Raw genomic sequence first — 18,792 nt, 5'->3', positions numbered from 1 at the left:
TCCTCGGCCTCCAAAACATTCCCCACTCCACCATCCCCTCGTCCTCCCCATTATTCCCCACTCCACCATCCTCTCTTCCTTCCCACCATGTCACACTTCCCTGTCCCTTTGTCCTCCCCAACATTCTCCATTCCCCCATCCCCTCATACCCATCATCCCAAACTCCACCACCCCATCGTAATTCCCCACCATCACCCCCTCTCTTGTCCCCTCGTCCACCCCACCATATCTCACTTCCGTCCCCTCATCATCCCCTACCATTCCCAATTCCCTCGTCCGATGCTTTCCCAAATGGTCTGATGTTCCCCTTCAGAAAACTGGGAACATCAAGTGATCTGATGTTCCCATCACTGATATATAAGAAAAACAGTTAAAAATGAAAGGAAAATATGAAAAAATAAAAAAATAAACTATACTCACGAAATGAATGGAATGTTAACAACACAGCTCAATTCCAACGCAATTCACACAAAATAATTAAATCAAAATCTATGAAAATTCAATATATCAGTGCAATCAGAAACATTGAAATGGAATTGTAACATATTTAGTATAGCATGTTTGTTGCTCTTACATGCAACAGATGGTGCTGTTTTCAAGAAAAGCATAGTTTTACCTGTCACAGGTGTGGCATCTATTCTTATACTTAGAAATGAACGGTATGGTAAACAACACCGATCAATTCCAACAGAAAGTCACACAAAATAATTCAATAAAAATTAAATGAATTGAAATCTATGAAAATAAAATTTATCAATGCAGTCAGAAACATTGAAATGGAATTCGTTACATATTTAGTATAGCGTGCATTTTGCTATTATGTGCAACGGAAGGCGCTATTTTTCAAAAACGCATGTTTTTACCTGTCACAAGGGTGGCATCTATGTATTAGATATATAAAAAGACGCACCTATTCGAATACAATGTTGTGTCAAAATTTCAAAGCAATCGGTGAAGAGCTTTCGGAGATTACAGAGTGTGTTGATCGTATGTCCAACAGATGGCACTGATTTTCAAAAAAAGCATGTTTTTTTCCTGTCACAGGCGAGGCATTTATATATAGTAGTTATATAGAAAGACGCACCTATTCGAATGCAACGTTGTTTCATAATTTCAAAGCAATCGGTAAAGAGGTTTTGAAGATTTCCCTCACTTGAAAAACACAGGAAAAACACAGTTTTTCAGAAAAAGCATGTTTTTTTTTACTGTCACAGAAGTGACATCTATATATTAAGTGTATAAAAACCTGCTCGGATGCGAATGGAACGTTGTGTGAAAATTTCAAAGCAATCGGTGAAGAACTTTCGGAGATTAGCGGTTATGCACAAACGAACATTTCCATTTTTATTTATATAGATTTACGTTACCAGTAACTGCATTAACTGGTAAGAGCATAAACAAAGATCTTATATCTTCATTAAGTTTTGGCAATCAAATCTTAATTCCACCTAGAGTGAACAATGTTATGTAAAATGCAACCACATAATAAATCATGGAAATATTAGCATAGTCAAAACAAATACAAGGAAAGTCTGTTAATGTTCCTCTAAACGAAACTAACTGAAGGGGGGCAGGGAAGGTAAGTTACTGAACTGCTGTGATGTGTTGAAAGCAATCAGCTGACGCCTACAGTCCTTCTAGAATGCAAGCGGGCCAGAAAATACAACTTGTGACTTCCTAGGTATTTACAGTGACATGGAGGGGGAATGATAAATACTCTTCCTTTACTCTTTCCACTTCAGTTTTGGTTCGTCGCCCCTGTATTCTCGCCTTGTCAAAAAAATATCTGCAGCAACCTTTTTTTTCCCTTTTCCATCTATATAAATAAAAATGGAAATGTTCGTTTGTTCAAAATCGCTAATCTCCAAAAGTTCCTCACCGATTGCTTTGAAATTTTCACACAACGTTTCATTCGCCTCCGAGCAGGTTTTTATGTACATACTATATCGATATCATGTATGTGATGGGAAAAAACATTTTTTTTTTTAAACTGTGTTTTTCATGTGAGGGAAATCTTCAAAAACTCTTTACCGATTACTTCGAAATTTTGACACAACGTTGCATTGGAATAGGCGGGCATTTTTATATACCCACTATATACATGCCTCACCTGTGACAGGAAAAAACATGTTTTTCTTGAAAAACAGCGCCATATGTAGGACGTAGAAGCAACACACGCTTTAACCCTTTAACTGCGCGGCCAATATATATGACGCCCCCCAGTGCGCAAGAAATAAATTCTCAGGAAAAAATTATTTTTTGTTCTGAGTGTCAAAAAACCCTCTCTGTATATGGGTATAGAAACGGAATTTCAAAATTGTGCTTACTTTGGCTGCTATGAGGTCCATAAGGTGGCACGTGATGTCATTATTCCCCGTGTGCCCATGCCATAAGCTCCCGGGGCCGGTGGGGCGCCTGGGGCGGGGTGCGCAAGTTGCCGCAAATATATTTTTGTTAATTTTTTGCGCACAGTTCCAAATACATTTTATTTGTTTTTACGTGCTAATCCTATGTATAATGAACACGTACACTATGTTATAGCAATAAAACATCCGTACTGTCCAAGGATACTGTGTTACGTGCATGACACTTGTGTACACATATATTGCACATATTTACCATGTATCATGCTAATTTACGTATATATACAATCTATTTACAGACTATACATTGTCACACACTATATACATTTACCATCAACACATTCAGAACACCGCGAGTGTGAGCTGTCACACCCAGCCAGCCCTCCCTCACTCCTCCAACATTGTATTCGCCAACATTGCTCCTCCCATCATGCAGTTATTCGCACCAATGTTTCATGTTCATTTATGTATATTTGCAACATATGTACACACTATACACTGTCACACACTATATACATTCACCATCAACACATTCAGAACATCGCAAGTGTGAGCAGCCACACCCAGACAGGCCCTCCCTCACTCCAACATCTTACTCGCCAATATTGCTCCTTCCACCATACTGTTATTGTTTTTATTACACTATTTACACATGTTATATATACTTATCTACATGTTTTCTTTACCAGAACTATGCAAGTAAGCCGGTATTGTGTCCAAACAGTACAGTGGCCACCATACACTGCATGAGAAATCACACAGCAGACAGCAGACGATGCTACGATTACGACGTCACCTCCCTCACCAACATAGCTCCACTCAACATACTCCTGTTGCTGTTATGACACTATACGCACACACACACTGTATATACTCATATAAATATGTGTTACCCATAGCGAACCACGAAGCTAGTATGGTGAGCAAAACAAGAGTGGCTGCCACACAGTGAGGCTACCTCAATTCTCTCCCTCCCTCCCTCACCAAAATTCCTCCTTCCACAATACTACACACAACACTAATTATAACCACAATCCTGGTCACTAATTTCTGTGAATAATTGACCACAAGTTTATTTTGAAAAAGAACCTAAGAAGTCGTTTGAAGATTCCTAGATGGACGAAATAATGCTGTGGTGCTGTTACTAGCGCAGTGAACATCGTGAACAGCATTGAATCACTGATATTTGAACATTGTACCCAGTCATTATCACACTCAGGCTCTTCTATAATACTATCATGGTTAAATATGCAGGTTATATATATATATATTGACATTATTAGGCGATGCTGTGGTCACACGCTGAACAGCAGGGCTGGGCGCTCATGCTGTGAACGCCAGCCTTGATTGCTCACTCACTACTGAGGCTCTCACACCCAGCAATGTGGACCATGATTTTTTTTAAAAGATGGTGTCTGTTTACAAGAGCCCTGAGGAAGCTGATGTGAACCCCATGTAGCCGCAGGAGTTTTGAATGGAAAGTGAAAAATAAAAACACCCGGAGGCGCATTGCGCACCCGAAGCCTGGGCCTGCAGGCGCGTTGCACAGTTAAAGGGTTAATCTCCGAAAATTCTTTACCGATTGCTTTGAAATTTTGACACAACGTTCTATTTGAATACGTGCGTGTTTTTATATACCTACTATTTATATGCCACACCTGTGACTGGAAAAAACACTATTTTTTTTTTAAACAGCGCTCTCTGTTGAACGTAAGACCAACACAAGCTATACAAAATATGTTACGATTCCATTTCAATGTTTCCGATTGCATTGATAAATTGAATTTTCATAGATTTGTATTTATTTTCATTTTGATTTAATTATTTTGGGTGACATTGCACTGGATTGGAGCTGAATTGTTTACCATACCGTATACATTTTGTGGGTATAGTTTATTTGTTTCATTTTTCATTGTTTTTCTTTTCGTTCTTTTAACTGTTCTTATTATATTTCAGTGCAATTAGTAATGAAATTGAGCTGCGTCGATTGATCTGCGTTTTGAATTGAAATATTTCGTTAGTATTTTTTGTTTTTGTTTTGAAAACATGAAAGTGGACAACACGTTTTTACAGCTGCAGATGTGCAACAAACAGATATGAATCCACCAGCTACACGTTAACTGCTTTCTCTGTTTTATGTCAAAATGACATGTTTGCAAAAACAATGCTGTATTCGGAAGTGCCTACGTATTACACATGGAATGCCAGTAGAAAATCATTTGAACGACGCAAACGAGGAAAGCGAGTCGATGGACAACTTGGCATATTCAAATAAACTACGATAGGCAGACTGTACATCGTGCATCCTAATTACGATGAATGCTTCTTTCTTCGCATGCTGTTGGTAAGTGTGCCCGGTCCAACGTTTTTCCAGCAATTGAGATTTGTCAACGGCGTAATAGATGCCACTTCCCGTAGTGCATGTCAAGCTCTGAATTTATAAGAGAACGATTGGCACTGGGATGTATGCATTAATGACTCGTTCAACACGTCACATCCACATCAAATTCATGTATTATTTGCAACCATATTGACCACCGGCTCTCCTTCATCTCCACCAGTTATGGGATAATTATAAATCGCACATGGCTGAAGATATTATCCGTCGAATATGCAAGGAAAATTTAAATATGAACATAGATTTTACAGCAAAAATCTTCAACGAAGCCTTGATAATGATTGAAGAATTGTGCTTAGAAATCGCGAAGAAAGTTCTCAATCAATTGGAAATGCCATCATCGAATCGATCTGCTGCTGCTTCGTTCGAAGTAGAATTTCGTCGTGAACAAAATTACAACACGGGTGATCAATTGTCGTACGTTTAATCAAATATTCCTAGGCTAACGCTTGAGCAAAAGGGCATTAACAATAAAATAATTCAAACTGTCAATAACGGACTTGAAGAACTGTACTTAGATGCGCAAGGAGGAACTGGTAAAACCTTCCTAGTTAGATTGATTCTGGCAGCATTTCGATCCCATAATGGCATAACTTTAGCTCTTGCATCGTCCGGAATTGCTGCGACATTGCTACCAGGTGGAACACCTGCTACTTGGGCTTTGAAATCGCCATTGAACATGCAATTCATTGAAACCCCCACGTACAACATTTCCAATGCATCCGGCATGGGAAAAGTATTGCAGAAATGCATTCTTATTGTTTGGGATGAATGCACAATGCCCCACAAAAAATCGTTCGAGGCTCTTGATTGACCATTGTAAGATTTGTGTGGAAACATCAGACCATTTGAGAACGCATTAATATTGCTTGCAGGAGATTTCAGGCAAACATTACCTGTAATTCCTCGATCGACACCAGCGGACGAAATAAATGCTTGCCTGAAATACTCTACTTTTTGGCGCCACATAAAAACGTTTAAATTAACAACAAATATGCGTGTAGTTATGAAGCTAATGCAAAACGATCCATCAGCTGAGATATTCTCCCATCAATTTCTAGAAATTGGGAACGTAAAAGTGCCAGTTGATCTGACATCAGGACAAATTTCATTGCCTCATAACTTCTGCAATTTAGTGACGTCAAAAGCAGAATTAGTTGAAAAAGTATTTCCCAATATTGAAACCAATTATAAGAATCACGACTGACTGAGTGAACGAGCTATTCTTGTAGCAAAGAACAAAACGTGTACGACCTTAACAATATTACTCAGTCTGACATTCAAAGCAAGGCAGTCACATACAAGTCCGTCGACACTGTTGAGGAAGCAGACGAAGCCGTTAATTATCCAACAGAATTTTTTAATTCACTCGATCTGCCAGGGATACCATCACACGTACGGCAATTAAAAATCGGCGTGCCAATAATCATGTTGCGAAATATCAACCAGTCAAAACTTTGCAACGCCACGCGTCTTGCAGTAAAAAAAAAATAATCAGCGACGTCATAGAAGCAACAATCTGACAGTCTGACAGGACTTTTCAAAGGGGAAGATGTCCTCATTCCACGCATTCCTATGATTCCAACAGATATGTCATTTCAATTTAAGAGATTATAATTTCCAATTCGATTGACGTTTGCAATCACCATCAACAAAGCTCAGGGCTTTGATTGCTTCTCACGTGGATAATTATATGCTGCGTGTTCTAGAGTCGGCAAACCAGACAAGCTCTACATCTCCACAGACAATGGAACAACACAATTTTATACCCACAAGCATTGTGAAATTAAACATATTAGAAACGTGCGCTTTCTCTTTTCTTTCGTTCCCATTTAACCAGACTGAGCCACAGCAACGCGTGGTGGGTACTGTTAGTTCGATAATAAGGGAAGACTGGGGAGGTAACGCTGATGTTCTGGCACTGTCTCACCACAAGAGTTACCCTCCAGCAGTTGATCCATTCTACCCTCCGACTACTAAAAGTAACCAATGTGTGAATGAGAACCCCCAGGCCTTCTCTGCAATACTGTGTCGTTGTAGACCGGTTAACTCTTCCACTAAGGTATCACTTCACATGTGACGTATCAAGTGACTAGCTTCAGACCACCATTTCGCAGAAATGTCACTGCTACCCAGCAAACATTTTCATGTTTTTAAAACATCCTAAAAACGACATTTCATTGTTTTCAGCACGTTTATAATTACGTTTAGAAAAGGTTTTTTGAGAACTTTTATATACAACCTTAGAACGTAAATAATTAACATTTCTAAAAACTTTTTTATGATCTTTTAATTACCTACATTAAAACGTTTAGGGTAAATTAGGGTATAATAATTTTGTAATTCATATCTGAAATAGAAAGGGAGAGAAAGAAAGAAGACATATCTGAGATAGAAATGGACATCCTATATATGTATGTGTAAATTACAAATAAATAGGGTACAAAAAGAGAATTAAAATATTATATTTATTTAATTAAGAATGAGTAATACAACAAAATATATGTAATAGCTCGAAATATATAGACTATATCTATAACAGAATATAAAAGTAAAAATTTAAAAATCTATAAAAATCTATATATGCAATATGTGAACACAATAGATTTTGTGATCAAGCAGCCTGTGATTCATGTCATGCTGAGATCAGTCTGACGTTACAAGCAGTTATTGTTCCTTAAAACTAAAACAAGTAAAATTTTCCGAGTATACATATAACATTATAGTTTTTCTATGACTAATAATAAAAATCTATTAATCAAAAGTTTAGGACTAATTAACTAAAAATAAAAATCTACAAGTGAATGTAAACACAGTCAAGTATAATATTCATGTAGAAAGAGAAAGAAAAAGAGAGAGAAGGAAAGAAAGAGAAAGAAAGAAAGGGAGAAAGAGAAAGAAAAGAAAAAAGTCATGTATAATATTCATATTAGCACCATGCAATATAACTTAGATTAAGTAAAAAATCTCAGACATTTTTAAATCAAATGAAATATGAGAGCCAGAGAGAGAGCACCACAGAGCCAGAGAAATAGAGAGCCAGAGAGAGAGAGAGCGTGAGCCAGAGAGAGAGTCAGAGAGAGAGAGAGCCAGAGAAAGAGAGAGCCAGAGAGAGAGAGAGAGCCAGAGAGAGAGAGAGAGAGAGAGCCAGAGAGAGAGAGAGAGAGAGAGCCAGAGAGAGAGAGAGAGCCAGAGAGAGAGCCAGAGAGAGAGAGAGAGAGCAAGAGAGAGCGAGAGCCAGAGAGAAAGAGAGCCAGAGAGAGCGAGAGCCAGAGAGAAAGAGAGCCAGAGAGAGCGAAAGAGCCAGAGAGAGCGAGAGAGCCAGAGAGAGCGAGAGAGCCAGAGAGAGAGAGAGAGAGAGAGAGAGAGAGAGAGAGAGAGAGAGAGAGAGAGAGAGAGAGAGAGAGACAGAGAGACAGAGCCAGAGAGAGCGAGAGAGCCAGAGAGAGAGAGAGAGCCAGAGAGAGCGAGAGAGCCAGAGAGAGAGAGAGAGACAGAGCCAGAGAGAAAGAGAGAGCCAGAGAGAGAGAGAGAGAGCCAGAGCCAGAGAGAGAGAGAGCCAGAGCCAGAGTGAGAGAGAGAGAGCCAGAGCCAGAGAAAGAGAGAGAGAGAGAGAGAGAGAGAGCCAGAGAGAGAGAGAGCGAGAGAGCCAGAGAGAGAGAGAGAGAGAGAGAGCCAGAGAGAGAGAGAGAGCCAGAGAGAGCGCCAGAGAGAGAGAGAGAGAGCCAGAGAGAGAGAGAGAGAGAGCCAGAGAGAGAGAGCCAGAGAGAGCGCCAGTGAGAGAGAGAGAGAGCCAGAGAGAGAGAGAGAGCCAGAGAGAGAGAGAGCCAGAGAGAGAGAGAGAGAGCCAGAGAGAGAGAGAGAGAGAGAGCAAGAGAGCCAGAGAGAGAGAGTGAGAGAGAGAGAGAGCGAGAGAGAGAGAGAGCGAGAGCGAGAGCGAGAGCGAGAGAGAGAGAGAGAGAGAGAGAGAGAGAGAGAGAGAGCCAGAGAGAGAGAGAGCCAGAGAGAGAGAGAGAGAGAGAGAGAGAGAGAGAGAGAGAGAGAGAGAGAGAGAGAGAGAGAGAGAGAGAGAGAGAGAGAGAGAGAGAGAGAGACAGACAGAGACAGAAAGACACACACACAACAAAAGAGGAGACAGAACAAAATTAAGGCAAGGAGAGAGAAGACAGAACAGAAACAACAGAGAGAGGAGAGAAATGAGAAATCATTGAAGAGAAGGGGAAGAGAAACACAAGATAAGAAAAAGATACAAGAAAAATATACAAGATAAAAATGACATAAATGAATACCACAAATATAAAAAGTAAAGGAAGAGAGAAGCTAGAAGAGACAGGAAACGAGAGGTGTTAGAAGAGAGGAGGAAAGGAGAGATTAAAAGACAAGAAAAACAGGAGAGAAACGTAAAAGAAATAAAAAAAGGGACATTTGTGAGGAGAGAAAATAAAGAGACCAGAGAAGACCATATATCAAGAGTGTGAGGATAAAGACTTATATATTTTCTTAGTAGATATCCTCTGGCTCTTGTTGCCCCTCTTGTATACGAATTGTACTTGCAAGTTTTCCCTGAAAAGATATTAACAAAATTAATATTTAATTATTTATTTATATAAATTACACACACACAAACTTTATATATATATATATATATATATATATATATATATATATATATATATATATATATATATATATATATATATATATATATATATATATATATATATAATTTCGTAAACCTCACCCTGTAAACATTCATGTTTCTACATGTTAAACAAGCTACGAGGATGAGGGAAGGGGATGTTCCCTCCATGCTGGATATTATATTTACCAGGAAAGAGAAAGATATATTTATCATTCAGTACCTCCCTCCTTTGGTACCTCCCTTTTCCTCCTTTCAGTACCTCCCTCCTTTTACCCAAGTGACATGGTCACTTGGGTAAAAGTGACCATGTCTTTTTGGGAATAAAGTATGCAATGCATTATAATCTGGAAGAAAATGAGCTTGAAGCAGTTGAAAAACCTGACTTGTGGAGAGGTCATTATGGGGAACTCAGATATTTCCTTAAGGAATTTGACAAACACTTGCTGTTAGGACATGAAGTAAATGAGATGTATGTCAAGTTTTGTGAAATATATGATAATGGCACAACAAAATTTATACTAAAGCAGAGATGCAGAACTAGGAAAAGGGGAAAAATTGCCCAAACATACAAGCAATACAAAGATGCGAGAAACAACAATAGCAGTAAGGAGAGGGGCAGAAAGACTGACTTTCGGTCATATTCAACAACACAAATATACATACACACACACACATTATTGGAAAAAATTGGAATTGGAATATTGGAAAAAATAATTAAAACTAAATGGGTAGAACACCTGGAGAGAAATGATATAATTTCAGACAGACAGTATGGTTTTCGATTTGGAAGATCCTGTGTATCGAATTTACTCAGTTTCTATGATCGAGCAACAGATATATTACAGGAAAAAGATGGTTGGGATGACTGCATCTATCTGGACCTAAAAAAGGCATTCGACAGTTCCACATAGAGAGGTTGTTCTGGAAACTGGAAAATATTGGAGGGGTGACAGGTAAGCTTCTAATATGGATGAAAAATTTTCTGACTGATAGAAAAATGAGGGCAGTAATCAGAGGCAATGTATCGGACTGGAGAAATGTCACAAGTGGAGTACCACAGGGTTCAGTTCTTGCACCAGTGATGTTTATTGTCTACATAAATGATCTACCAGTTGGTATACAGAATTACATGAACATGTTTGCTGATGATGCTAAGATAATAGGAAGGATAAGAAATTTAGATGATTGTCATGCCCTTCAAGAAAACCTGGATAAAATAAGTATATGGAGCACCACTTGGCAAATGGAATTTAATGTTAATAAATGCCATGTTATGGAATGTGGAACAGGAGAACATAGACCCCACACAACCTATACATTATGTGAGAAATCTTTAAAGAATTCTGATAAAGAAAGAGATCTAGGGGTGGTTCTAGATAGAAAACTATCACCTGAGGACCACATAAAGAATATTGTGCGAGGAGCCTATGCTACGCTTTCTAACTTTAGAATTGCGTTTAAATACATGGATGGTGATATACTAAAGAAATTGTTCATGATTTTTGTTACGCCAAAGCTAGAATATGCAGCTGTTGTGTGGTGCCCAACAACAGAAGTTGGCCCATATCTTAAGAAGCACATCAACAAACTGGAAAAGGTGCAAAGACATGCTACTAAGTGGCTCCCAGAACTGAAGGGCAAGAGCTACGAGGAGACGTTAGAGGCATTAAATATGCCAAAACTAAAAGACAGAAGAAAGAGGTGATATGATCACTACATACAAAATAGTAACAGGAATTGATAAAATCGACAGGGAAGATTTCCTGAGACCTGGAACTTCAAGAACAGGAGGTCATAGATTGAAACTAGCTTAACACAGATGCTAAAGAAATATAAGAAAATTCACTTTCGCAAATAGTGGTAGACGGTTGGAACAAGTTAGGTGAGAAGGTGGTGGAGGCCAAGACTGTCAGTAGTTTCAAAGCGTTATATGACAGAGTGCTGGGAAGACGGTCTCATCCTGTAACTACACTTAGGTAATTACACACACACACACACACATATATATATATATATATATATATATATATATATATATATATATATATATATATATATATATATATATATATATATACATATATATATATATATATATATATATATATATATATATATATATATATATATATATATATATATATATATATATATGTCGTACCTAGTAGCCAAAACGCACTTTTCAGCCTACTATGCAAGGCCCGATTTGCCTAATAAGCCAAGTTTTCATGAATTAATATATTTTCTCTATTTTTTTTCTTATGAAATGATAAAGCTATCCATTTCATTATGTATGAGGTCAATTCTTTTTTTATTGGAGTTAAAATTAATAGAGATATATGACCGAACCTAACCTGTCTTTATAGGTTAGGTTAGGTAGCTGAAAATGTTAGGTTAGGTAGTCGAAAAAACATTAATTCATGAAAACTTGGCTTATTAGGCAAATCGGGCCTTGCATAGTAGGCTGAGATGTGCGTTCTGGCTACTAGGTACGACACATTATATATATATATATATATATGTCGTACCTAGTAGCCAGAACGCACTTCTCAGCCTACTATGCAAGGCCCGATTTGCCTAATAAGCCAAATTTTCCTGAATTAATATATTTTTTCTAATTTTTTTCTTATGAAATGATAAAGCTACCCATTTCATTATGTATGAGGTCAATTTTTTTTTATTCGAGTTAAAATTAACGTAGATATATGACCGAACCTAACCAACCCTACCTAACCTAACCTAACCTATCTTTATAGGTTAGGTTAGGTTAGGTAGCCGAAAATGTTAGGTTAGGTTAGGTTAGGTAGGTTAGGTAGTCGAAAAAGCATTAGTTCATGAAAACTTGGTTTATTAGGCAAATCGGGCCTTGCATAGTAGGCCGAGAAGTGCGTTCTGGCTACTAGGTACGACATATATATATATATATATATATATACATATATATATATATATATATATATATATATATATATATATATATATATATATATATAATATATCGGACAATTAGTAAAAAAAAAAAAAAAAAAAAATTTTTAATTATTTTACCTTGTACCTAGATCCACCAGGCCTGTTTGGTGCATGTTTCAGTACTTCAGAAATCTGGAAGGTCACATCCTCCTCCTCAACTTGTGGATGTGCGTTGATAGATGATTCTGTAAAATTAAGTTATTTATATAATAATAAATTCAGTATAACAATAATATTCTGTAAAATTAAAAGTAATTTATACATCAATCAGATAAAACTCTCCAGAGATGGTGATACACAACATATAAAGGACAAGTTTCAGAACAAAATATGCATTTAGGAATAAGGTTTTGTACATGTAGGTAGCACATGAGAAAATAAGTGGAAGGTGATCAAGTTTATATTAACATGTTAATGGCTTTGTTAAGGCTTTGCAAGAATGAAAAAATATTAATAATATAATATCACCTACCAATTAATTGTACATCATTTATAAGTCAATTATTTGCATTATTATTATTCAATACTAATGATATAAAAATGCATTTTGTAATCTACTATTTATGCAAGTATTAAGCACAGGATCATGAAATAAACTGCAAAATACTGTAATGGATAAACCAATTAAGTTTACATTTTCCTATAGCTAAGTCAGTCAGTTCTATTAGCAGCAGAGAACAATTATGCCCAACCTCTATTAAATGAAACAATCTTAAGAGCAAGTGATAGAAATATAATCATTTATGCTTGGGAAAATATTATGGAATGGTTCCAAATATGAAAAATATTAAGTTTTTTGGTTAAAAATTTTTAACTTAAAATTTAAATTTTTAAGCGAATTTTAAACTTTAAAAAAATTATTTAATTTTTTGGTTACTTACTTAAAATAACATTATATAGTTCTTGTTTTTGTAGAAATGCCAATTTCTTATTTTGCCCTTCCAGACTGTATAGTGACCACAGGCCGTTTGTTCATATCTTCATTATTCTTCGAACTGTGGTTGCACAATCAGACCCACGTACACTGGTTAAAAGCATCACCTAAAAGCAACAACAAAAATGTAGTACACTGACGAATTTTGAATATATATATATATATATATATATATATATATATATATATATATATATATATATATATATATATATATATATATATATTATATATATATATATATATATATATATATATATATATATATATATATATATATATATATATATATATATGTATGCCATATACATATATATGCTATGTTGTATGCTACAACTTGGCTGATAATAAAGCCATTCACAACTGCAGGCCTAATAAAAAAAGGAGGTGGCATAGCAATATCTTACAAAGATACCTTCATCTGCAATAGTCTCATTAGTAATAGAGACGACTATTGTGAATATACCTTTGCCAAGTTCTCCAGTAAATCCCTTAAATCCTCCTTGACTATAAGTGCCATCTATAGATTTCCCAATACCAACATAGCTTCATTCTCAGATAACGTAAGGAATCTTATCATAAATAACAATCTCAACAAAAATCAAACCAACTTAGTGGTTTGTAATGGTGAACAAAACATGCAGATACTTATATATAACCTGTGAATAGAGTGTAATAACACCAAAACTATTTGTTTATTGTTTTATGACCATAATAATTGAATCACTAATATGATTCACTAATATATAATCCTAATAATAATCACTAATATATAATCCATTGAGCATGCTGCATCTCTTTCAGTCTCTTTGCAATTTGAACAAGAGGGTTTTTAATTGATCGAACCATATTCTTAAAGTAAAGTAAATGAGATGTATTCCATATTTTGCAAAATATACGATGAAGGCACACAAACATTCATACCAAAACTGAAGGGCAGGATTTATGAGGAGACATTAGAGGCATTAAATATTCCAAACTAGAAGACAGAAGGAAAAGAAGAGATATGATCACTACGTACAAAACAGTAACAGGAATTGATAAACTTGATAGGGAAGATTTCCCGAGACCTGGAATTTCAAGAACAAGAGGTTATAGATTTAAACGAACTAAACAAAGATGCCGAAGAAATGTAAGACAATTCACTTTTGCAAACAGAATGGTAAACGGTTGGAACAAGTTAGGTGAGAAGGTGGTGGAGGCCAAAACCGTCAAAAGTTTCAAAGCATTATATGACAAAGAGTGCTGGGAAAATGGGACACCACGAGTGTAGCTCTCCATCCATCTGATTGATAACCCAAATGAATTTTTCATGGATATGATACCAACATCAAATCATAAATCAGATGTGATCCTATCCCCACTGGATTTTGAAGAAGCCATAGACAGTATGCCTATGCACTCTGCACCAGGCCCTGACTCTTGGAACTCTATATTCATCAAGAACTGTAAAAAACGTTATCGCAGGCCCTTCACATTCTTTGGAGACAAAGCCAAGATACTGGCATTATCCCTGACATACTAAAAACAGCAGAGATAGCACCGCCCCATAAAGGAGGAAATAAGGCAGAGGCAAAAAACTACAGACCGATAGCACTAACATCGCACATCATAAAAATCTTTGAGAGAATGCTAAGAAGTAAGATCACAAAATACATGGAATCACAGCATCTCCATAACCCCAGACAACATGGTTTCAGAACAGGGCGCTCTTGCCTATCACAGTTGCTGGACCACTCTGACATGGCACTAGATGCCATGGAAGACAAACAAAATGCTTTGACAAAAAAAAGCCTTTGACAAATGTGACCATGGTGTTATTGCACATAAAATGCGTTCAAAAGGAATTACCGGAAAAATAGGCAGATGGATATACAACTTCCTGACTAATAGAACCCAATGTGTAGTAGTCAACAAAATAAAATCTGGACCATCAACCGTAAAGAGCTCAGTCCCCAAGGGTACTGTGCTTGCTCCAATACTTTTTCTCATGTTCATATCGGACATAGACAAGGACACAACCTATAGTACTTGATCATCCTTTGCAGATGACACTAGAATCTTCACGAGAGTTGGCAACATAGAGGACACGGCAAACCTCCAATCAGATGTAAATCAGGTCTTTCTATGGGCTACAGAAAATAACATGGTGATTAACGAACATAAGTTTCAGCTCATGCGCTACGGAAAAAATAAAAAATATAAAAACGGAAACCACTTACAAAACTCAGTCGAATCATAACATTGAACGGAAAAGCAACGTAAAGGATTTGGGTGTACTGATGTCAGAAGGCCTTACATTTAAAGAACACAATAAAGTAGCCGTCACAACTGCAAGAAAAATGACAGGATAGATAACAAGAACTTTTCACACTAGAGATGCTATACCGATGATGATAGTTTTCAAGACGCTAGTGCTCTCTAGAGTGGAATACTGCTGCATAATGAAAGCCCCTTTCAAAGCTGGAGAAATTACTGACCTATACTTATGCATTTATCTTCGGTTTAACACAACAGGCACCAGACACACGCTAGGCATCATACACACTAGGATAAAACAAACATTAGGCCAGAAGTCAGAAAAGAATTCAAAGAATTTTACTGGAAAGGCTTGCTGTTAGGAAAGGAAGTAATTGAGATGAATTAATGCACAGTATGTCAATTTTGTGAAATATATGATAAAGGAACAAAAACATTTATACCAAAACAAAGATGCAGAACTAGGAAACAGGATTTGTTCAACTGAAATTTCAAGACGGACATAGACCAAAAGACACAAAAATGGAATCAATATACGAAGAGGCCAAACCCCCAAACATACCAGTAATACAAAGAGAAACAACTACACGGCAGTGAGGAGAGAGGCAGAAAGAAATTTTGAAAAAAAGGAACAAACAAATGTAAAGTAGAACAAATCATATTCTATAAATACAGCAACAACCAATTGCAGGTAAAGGATAATATTCAGAGCTTTTAAATGCATGGATGGCGAAATACTCAAGAAATTGTTCACGACTTTTGTTAGACCAAAGTTGGAATATGCAGCGGTTGTATGGTGCCCATATCTTAAGAAGCACATAAACAAACTGGAAAAGGTGCAAAGACATGCTACTAAGTGGCTCCCAGAACTGAAGGACAAGAACTATGAGGAGAGGTTAGAGGCATTAAATATACCAAATATACTACACAAATATATATACTACACATGCACAATAAACTACCCTACACAGGCTGAGTATGGTGTGTACAATAAATTATTAGCTAAAAGATAAGACTGAGCTTGTATAAATGGGGGTTAAGTCAGAGTGGGAAAATGTAAGTGGAGTGCCTAAAAACCCTGTCCTGGAACCTCTGTAATTCATAATATATACAAATAATTTAGACTCAGGTTTGATCAGCAATATTTGAAAATTTCCAGATGATACAAAAGGGATTTTTTTCTGAATTCAGGATTATTTTTTTATGGCTGAAAACAGGTTTTCAGCAATAAAAGAAATACAGTATTGCTGGAACAACCGTCGACATCTTCAAGAGAAAACCTGAACATCTTCAAGAAGTGAAGATGACCTTGAGAAGAAGTATAGGTTGGGAGAAGTATAGGTTAGGAATTGTCTCCAAAGAATTCTCAAAGAATTACTCGTTATTGCTATCCAAGATAATTAGACGAGCCAAAACTAAATACTACGAAGATAAATTTACCCAAATAAAGAGTTCCTTACCTAAAAATATGTATGTACCTTACGTAAATAAACATTTGATTTTGAAGTGCCGGACAAACAAGGCTGTGGTGGATATGTGGGCCTGAGGGGCCTGTCCAAGCAACAGCCTGTTGGACCAAGCTCTCACATGTCAAGCCTGGCCTTGGAAGGGCTTGGTGAGTAGAACAACTACCAGAACCCTATAATGCATGTATCACGGTGTCCAGGCAGTGAGCACCACATAATGCAGTGCAGTCCTGTAAGAATAAGCACAGTAAGTATGGGCATGGAGGGGGTGCAGCAGTGGCTTGTGAAGGGCTGGAGAGTAAATGGACATGCCCAGGGGTAAAAAGCATTAGGGTAACAGAACATAGCCCATAAAAATAGCAATGACTGTGAATGAATAATTATATGAATGCAATAATACTTCATATCTCAATAGGAATACTAAGCAGGATGCAAGACAAGGTACTGGTGGTGATAGTGGTTGGTACAAGTCCTCACATCCCCACAGACACCAGTAACAGCCCTCACCTCCCAACACAGTACCCTTGTAGCGAGTTAATCTTATACTCGCTTCATTATCTTATAGCATAACTAATTAACACTAATTACAGAAGCTACACAGGTGATACTTTGGTGTGAGTTGAGCGCACTGAGCGTCGGTATCGCTACACCCTTGTTCCTTAACAACCCTTTGGACCTTTATTACAGAAAAATAGAATCAATTAATTTAATAACATATAAAATATAAGTGTTTACTTATGATAATACTATCGGTGGAACACAAAATCTTCTTCTTCTTGATAGTAGGTGCAGTTTGCATGAAGGGTTAGTCCTCGCCATGACTGAACTGACGACAAAATGGCCGCTGTGTTGATATGGCGTCAGATGACGCTGTGACGTCACAGGTGAGGGACGCTTTGCGCATTACTCCCTCGTACTTAAAAAGTACTACAGGTACTTTTTGGTTTTATTTTTGAATATGGCAGAAGTTGGACAGCTTTTCAAATTATTATAAGGGAGTGAGTTCCATAGACTAGGTCCCTTTATTTACATAGAGTGTTTACATAGATTAAGTTTGACTCTGGGGATATCAAAGAGATATTTATGTCTGGTGGGGACGTGGCCATGTGTTCTATTACATCTGTCCAGGAAGAGTTTCAGAACAGGGTTTGCAGTTAGAAAAAGGGCTTTATAAACGTAATTTACACAGGAGAATGTATGGAGTGAATTTGTTTAGCATGTTTAAGGATTTGAACAAGGGAGCTGTGTGTTGTCTGAAGGTAGAGTTAGTTATTGTCCTGATAGCAGATTTTTACTGGATGATGATGGGCTTGAGGTAGTTTGCAGAGGTTGAACCCCAAGCACAAACGCCATAAGAATGATAGGGATAGATAAGTGCATAATAGAGTGAGAGGAGAGCAGAGTAGGGTACATAATATCTGATCTTAAACAGTATACCAACTGTTTTAGAAACCTTTTTAGTTATGTGTTGTATATGGGTGCGGAAGTTGAGTCTTTTGTCTAAGTATAGGCTAAGAAACTTTCCATCATTTTTATTGCTAATGTTTACATTATCTATCTGAAGCTGAATTGCATTTGTTGATTTGTTTCCAAATAAGATATAGTAGGTCTTTTCTATGTTTTGTGTGAGGTTTGTTGGTTGACATCCACAAGTAGACTTTTTTTAATTAATTGTTTACAACATTATTTAACAGGAGTGGGTTGGGGTCAGAGTAGATGAGTAGTATCATCAGCCAACAATATAGGTTTAAGTATGTTAG

The 18,792-nt window shown here is 36.9% G+C and overlaps 1 protein-coding gene and 1 long non-coding RNA gene across 2 annotated transcripts in view; one reads left to right on the top strand and one right to left on the bottom strand.

Annotated features, from left to right (window-relative positions):
• LOC123756153 (techylectin-5B) overlaps window positions 1-18,792 on the top strand; it is a 106,332-nt gene that overhangs the window by 81,961 nt on the left and 5,579 nt on the right. The gene's annotated exons all lie outside the window — the stretch shown is intronic.
• Window positions 8,716-17,256, bottom strand: LOC138371615 (uncharacterized). The gene is made up of 3 exons (XR_011230551.1): window positions 17,045-17,256; window positions 12,452-12,558; window positions 8,716-9,324 (listed from the first exon to the last, which is right to left on the bottom strand). It is a non-coding gene; the product is annotated as an uncharacterized lncRNA (long non-coding RNA).

The sequence above is a fragment of the Procambarus clarkii genome, chromosome 36, assembly GCF_040958095.1.
Source record: "Procambarus clarkii isolate CNS0578487 chromosome 36, FALCON_Pclarkii_2.0, whole genome shotgun sequence".
Lineage (NCBI taxonomy): Eukaryota > Metazoa > Arthropoda > Malacostraca > Decapoda > Cambaridae > Procambarus > Procambarus clarkii.
This window is presented reverse-complemented; position numbering and strand designations above follow the sequence as displayed.